A 5,664-nucleotide genomic window follows, 5' to 3' on the forward strand; every position below is an offset into this window, starting at 1 on the left:
AGTTTGCTGACCCCTAGTACAATGGTGTCTACAACCTTATGAGTCTGCGGTTCTCAACCTGCGGGTCACCACCCCTTTGGAGGTTCCAGCAACCCTATACAGGGGTCACCTCACACCATTAAAAACAGATGTTTACATTATGAGTCATAACAGCAGCAAAATTACAGTTATGCAGTAGCAACAAAAATAATTGTATGGTTGGGACTTACCACAACATGAGGAACTCTATTAAAGGACCGCAGCGGTAGGAAGGCTGAGGACCACTGTTATAAAGGCATGATTTACCAGCCACAGACATTCCCCGGTCAGTACACTACCTGAGGCCATGCTCCTTTAGCTAAATTCTACTTCCTGTAACTTAGTATTTCCTAAACAAGTTTGTTAGTAAATCCTTTATGGCATTGACTTTATCACCTCCAGGTTTCTCCTGCATCGAAGCCAGACTTTTAGCTGGCATGATTAGAACAGGCAAAAGGGAAGCCAACTTGATTGCTGGGGTTCTTTTGAGCCGGCAAGCTCCATGTAGCAGGGGGAAGGGTCACACAACCCCTCATAACCATGGTTGTGAGTGTGCATCAAACATTTTCTCCCCTAATGACAACTCATAGCTGCCCCCCCTCTCTATTAAACAAATATAGATGCACACAAGAAATGGAGTTGAGAGGTCATTCTTTCCAGCCCCTCAGTTTTGCAGAGGGGTAAGTTGAAACCTGGAACCTGGTAAGCATTTGCCTGAAGCCATGAAGTAGGAAGTGGAAGAGCTAGGACTGGAATCTACGTGCTCTTTCAAGGGCCGCAGTCACCACAGCAGCCCAGCCCTTGGTGGGACTGCCATTGGAGCAGCAGATGGAACATGAAGGTGAGGATCTGGATCGCAGAAGGCCTCTCTCTCTTTACATCTTTGCCTCTAGTTGCCTGGAGTCCCAGGACAGCAGGGACTCCTCCTGGTTAGCTCCTTCTACAGATAATTTCTTTGAGCCTGGTCTGTAAAGAAGGGAGGGAGGGAGTGGAGGAACTGGTGGGGAAAGAGAAACAGACACCATGGTACCAATATAGATTTATTTCCTTCAGAAGCGACTAAGGTTAAGACTCAAGAGTTGTGGGGAAGGACTCAGAAAACACTGACAGGGTAATGGGAAAGCAATAGAAAGGAGGAAGAAGCCTATGAAGGGTGCCAGAACCTACCCTAGGCAGCCATTGTGTCTTGCAGAGGTGTGGGAATTCTGGGAGGCAGAGTCCTAGCTCAATAATGAAGTGGGTAACCTCAGGATATTTACTGATATCACCTTGCCTTTGAGCACTTCCCCAGTAACTCTGGCCTCCACTGCATCTAAACAGGTCCCACTGGCTGGCAAGTAGCCAAAGGCAAGAGGACACAAGTGTAGGCAAGTGGATGCTAGCATAGCATGCACAGAAAGGTGAGGGCCAAACTCCTACAGCTTCATGAAGCAGGTCCAGGATGCAGGGGAAAAACACCTAGTGCTGGAAATGGGCTCTCTGCCCTGGCTAGGAATTTCTCAAATCTCTTCTTTCCTGCCCACAAGAACAAAAACTGAGTTCAGGACTTGCAGCTGCAACTGAACTTCAGAATAGAAGGAGCTGGGAAGATAGCTCAGCCCGGCTGTGTTAGCCTGAGGACCTGAGCTCCAACCGCAGCACCCAGCTGAAGTGGGAAGCACACTGCGGGTCTGTAATCCCCACACTGGTGTGGGAGGTGGAGACGGGAAGATTCCCCCAGAGATCACTGGCCAGCCAATTGGCTATTCATGGCCAGACTCCTTTTGTTTACTTTGCATACATTGTAAACTTTGTATACTCTGTAGAAAATTGTCAGGGTGGGGTGGGGGCTGCTTCAAGTTTTGCTTCTGGGCTCTCTCCATCTTTCCCTGGGTACCTTTTTTCACCCTTTCAGCTTTCCTTGGTGCCATACCCTGTGGTCCCTGAAAAGGGTTGCTCGGATCTTCAGTCTGTACTGCTGTCCTCTCTACACCTCCAGACAGCAACACTTCAGAACTCCAGCGTGGCTAAGGTTAAATCTCCTGGTGAAACTGCGAAGCTGAACCACAGAGAACCCCGCAGAGAACTCAGCAGCACCTGAGGCCTCAGTTAAGGCTGCTGCTGACAGGAAATTCTGGGGAGGGAGGTGTGTTTAACTGAAGCTAGTCTGTGAGCTTCTGCAGTGCCATCTTTGTGGCAACAATCTATAAACTAGACATTCCTCTGAGGCTCAGAGCTTTACATGGTCTGACTCTGCCAACCAGGGACCAGAACTAGAAAGCTGACCCTTAGTATAAATCCATAGTTCAGTTAAGGAAAGTTGTTTTGATTAGAGTTCAAGTCTGTGTACAGATTTGCACTAATTTTAGATGAGAAGGCTGAACAACCCCCCCCACCCCATTCCTAAGTTTCCCCCAAGCTCAGGATTTCAATTCCCACCAATCCTCACTATGAAAATCTCTGCCCTAAAAAGCTCTTCCTCCCTCTCCAACCCCTCCCCCCCAAAAAAACCCCTGTGTAAAGGCTGTGTTTGCCCAGTTCTCTGCCACCTTCTCCTGGGAGCAGAGGCAGCCGCTCCTCTATTCATACCTCCTCTTCTGGATTCGTCCCTCCAGTAAGTCTGTTGTGACTCTCTCATCAGAAGAAGAAGCAATGAAGAAGAAGAGAAGAAAGAAGCAGTGGAGAAGGAGCAGAGCTTCAGCTCCTAAGTCCCTCAGCCTATGGGGAGGGGAGTAACCCTCCTCTGGGAGCTGCATCAGCTGGAGAAAGAGCAGGGTTCAGACTCCAAAGGTCCTCAACTCATCAGGGGTTGGGGCTGTCTGCCCTTGGGAACTGCATTGGCTGGAGAAGGAGTGGGGCTGAGGTCCTTAGCTCCTTGGTTCATCAGAGGTTGGGGTAACATTTCCCTAAAGCTGCAACAGTTGGAGAAGGAGCAGAGCTCAGACTCCTAAGCTCCTTAGCTCGTAAGCAGTTGGGGTAACCCTCTCCCGAGAGCTGCCGTGTCTCTGCTCAGGAGGCCTCCTCCCAGAGCTATATGGTTCCTGGGCTCCCATGTCTCGGGATAGCCTTCCCTTTCCTGGACACCTTCTCACCTGATCAAGAAGATCAACACAACCAACCCAGCCAAGTGGATGAGTTCCAGAGTCAGTGAGAGAGCCTCACTTAAAAAAAAAAATTAAGGTAGGTAGAGATCTAGGAAGAAAACCAACATCGACCTTTGACCTCCATATGCATGCTCACATACAGGCACAGAATGTCACATGGACAAAGCACCCACATGAGCACAAATACACCACAATTACACAAACACACACAAAAAAGCACTGACATGAAAGTCTCCTCTGCTGCTCCAGGATGGTCTTCCCTTTACTTTATGTTTATCTTTGTTGTTTCTGTTGAAACAAGATCTTAACTATGTAGCCCTGGTAGCCTGGAACTTACACAGATAGGCTTGCCTCTGCATCCGAAGGGCTAAAGGGAAGCACCACCATGCTGAGATGGCTTTTCTTTGCTGATCTCCTAGACACACCAGTTCTATCATCAGTACTCTACCAGTAGTCTCTTGGGATCAGCATTCCAAGTTACTGATGGGAAGTGTGGGGGTCAAAGCAATGGAGTCTTTGTGTCAGAGCCAGCCAGCAGATCTGAGCTTAAATGAAACAACTGTGTTATTGCTGGACATCTAGGCTGTTGGAGGTGAGGCGTGATCCATATCTCACTGAATGAGAGTAAGAACATCACAAAGACGGCTAAAATCTTTTCCAGGTCTTAGAGTTCAAGGCTTTCCTTTGGACAGCCTCCTGTTTCTCTTTGTTCATTCTCAACTCTGCTATGTGTGAAAGTTCCTATATCTTGATATCTGTTAGCATCCAGTGGCACAGAGGAAATGGCAATAGGATAGGGCAAGATTCCAAGTACAGTCTGAGGTCAGGAAACCAAATACAACCACCAAGGGACCACACCTGTGGAATAAGTCTCCTTGGCACCAGGCTTAACTAAGCAGCTCAGCTAAACTCTAGACTGAATTCTAGTTTATTGGGAAGAATTGGCTGTTCCCACTCCAAACCAAAAAGCTATCCCAACAATTGATGCAGCATCAATGTCCATGGAATGGGATCATGTTGGCCCTTCAGCAGACTTCCACAGACAGCCTAGCTAGAGCTTCCCTGTGGACAGGTGGGCACTGCTGTGGGAAAGAGGACTGTATGGTGAGTTTCTTTCACCTTTTGCCTCCCAGAACTGATTGACAGATAAACAGATAGATAGATGATAGATAGATAAGTAGATAGATATAAATGTATGGTTTGTCTTCTCCCCTTTAGTTAATGAGCACAGAACTGAGGTAGAGCTTTGACTGAGAAACAAAAATGTTGTAGTCTGTATTTTGAGCTCCATTGACATAGTGGAGATTTCAATGGCCAATGAGAATGTGATTATCATTGACCTAGGCTGGCTCTTCCAACCAGTTTTGGAGTTGGAGATTCCCAGACAAGTGATATATAAAGAGGAGTCCTCTAGGAAGAGAGCAGAGACAGAAAGCAGATGGTGCTGGGAAAGAATGCACAAACATGTGCCTAGATCAGCAACCAACTTCTGCCTGACCTCATGGGGAACTCTGGATCACAAACTACACCACAGGAATGGTCCCTGCTCAGGAAAAGTTGTTGATGGCTTTTTGTGCCTCCCTGTCAGCTCCATTCAGCCAAGGACTCTTCTGGAGACTATGAAGTGTCATTGAGAAGCCCAAACCCCAAACAGCTGGGCAGTTGGCACCATCTACTTTGCAAGGTACTACATTGGGCACTTTGGGAGAAAGAAATAGAGAAGATCTGATGCCAAAAAGTCTACAGTTTGGATGGGGAAATATGAGAAATAAGCTCTCTGAGGTCCAAGTGGAAGACCCTCAGAGTTCCCATGGCGAGTCCTCAGAGGTCCACTTCCAGCTCGCGTGCTATTGACTCCTTACTGCTGGCACCCTCTCGCTGTCTCTCCCTTAACTGAGAGGCTCTTAGGAGTCCCAAGACCCCCTTTAGGTTTATTGATTTACTGTAAGGACTTGGAAAAGCTGGAGCATGCACCCTTACGGTATGGTACACAGATCTGGGTTCACAAGGGAAGAGGCGCATCAATGACAAATAAGAGAAACCAACAACAAGCTTCCAGGCGCCACCTCCCAGGACAGTCACCTGTGGGTGGGCTTAATAGTGACAGAAACAGTGCAGCATGACTCGTGGTAACGTACTGTTTACCAGGGTATTCCACTTGAGCCTTGAGCCCTCCATCTTAATGGGGCACGATCAGTCAAGTGATCATGCTGTGCCAAAGGGATTGACCTTAGCTGCTGGATCTACAGATGCCTCCTCCCCGAAGATCAGACCTGATTTCCAGGCCTCAGAGGAGCACAGAACTCCGATCAAGGGTCTAGACACATTATATTCCAAGAGCTCAGACATTCTACTCAGGAGCCAGTTGAGAACCAGTCCTCCTAGATACTAGACTTTGTTAGGAATGTGCAGGTTTTGAGCAACCAAAGCCTGCTGAATTACCCTTTACTTCGAAGTGACGGTGAATACAGTTGTGTCTCCTACAATTCCAAAGTTATGGGGGATTTTCACCTTATAGGAAAATACAGCTAAGCAGAGGCAATAAGTCATTACATTATTGGTG

Source organism: Meriones unguiculatus, chromosome 2 (genome assembly GCF_030254825.1).
Source record: "Meriones unguiculatus strain TT.TT164.6M chromosome 2, Bangor_MerUng_6.1, whole genome shotgun sequence".
NCBI classification, from domain to species: domain Eukaryota; kingdom Metazoa; phylum Chordata; class Mammalia; order Rodentia; family Muridae; genus Meriones; species Meriones unguiculatus.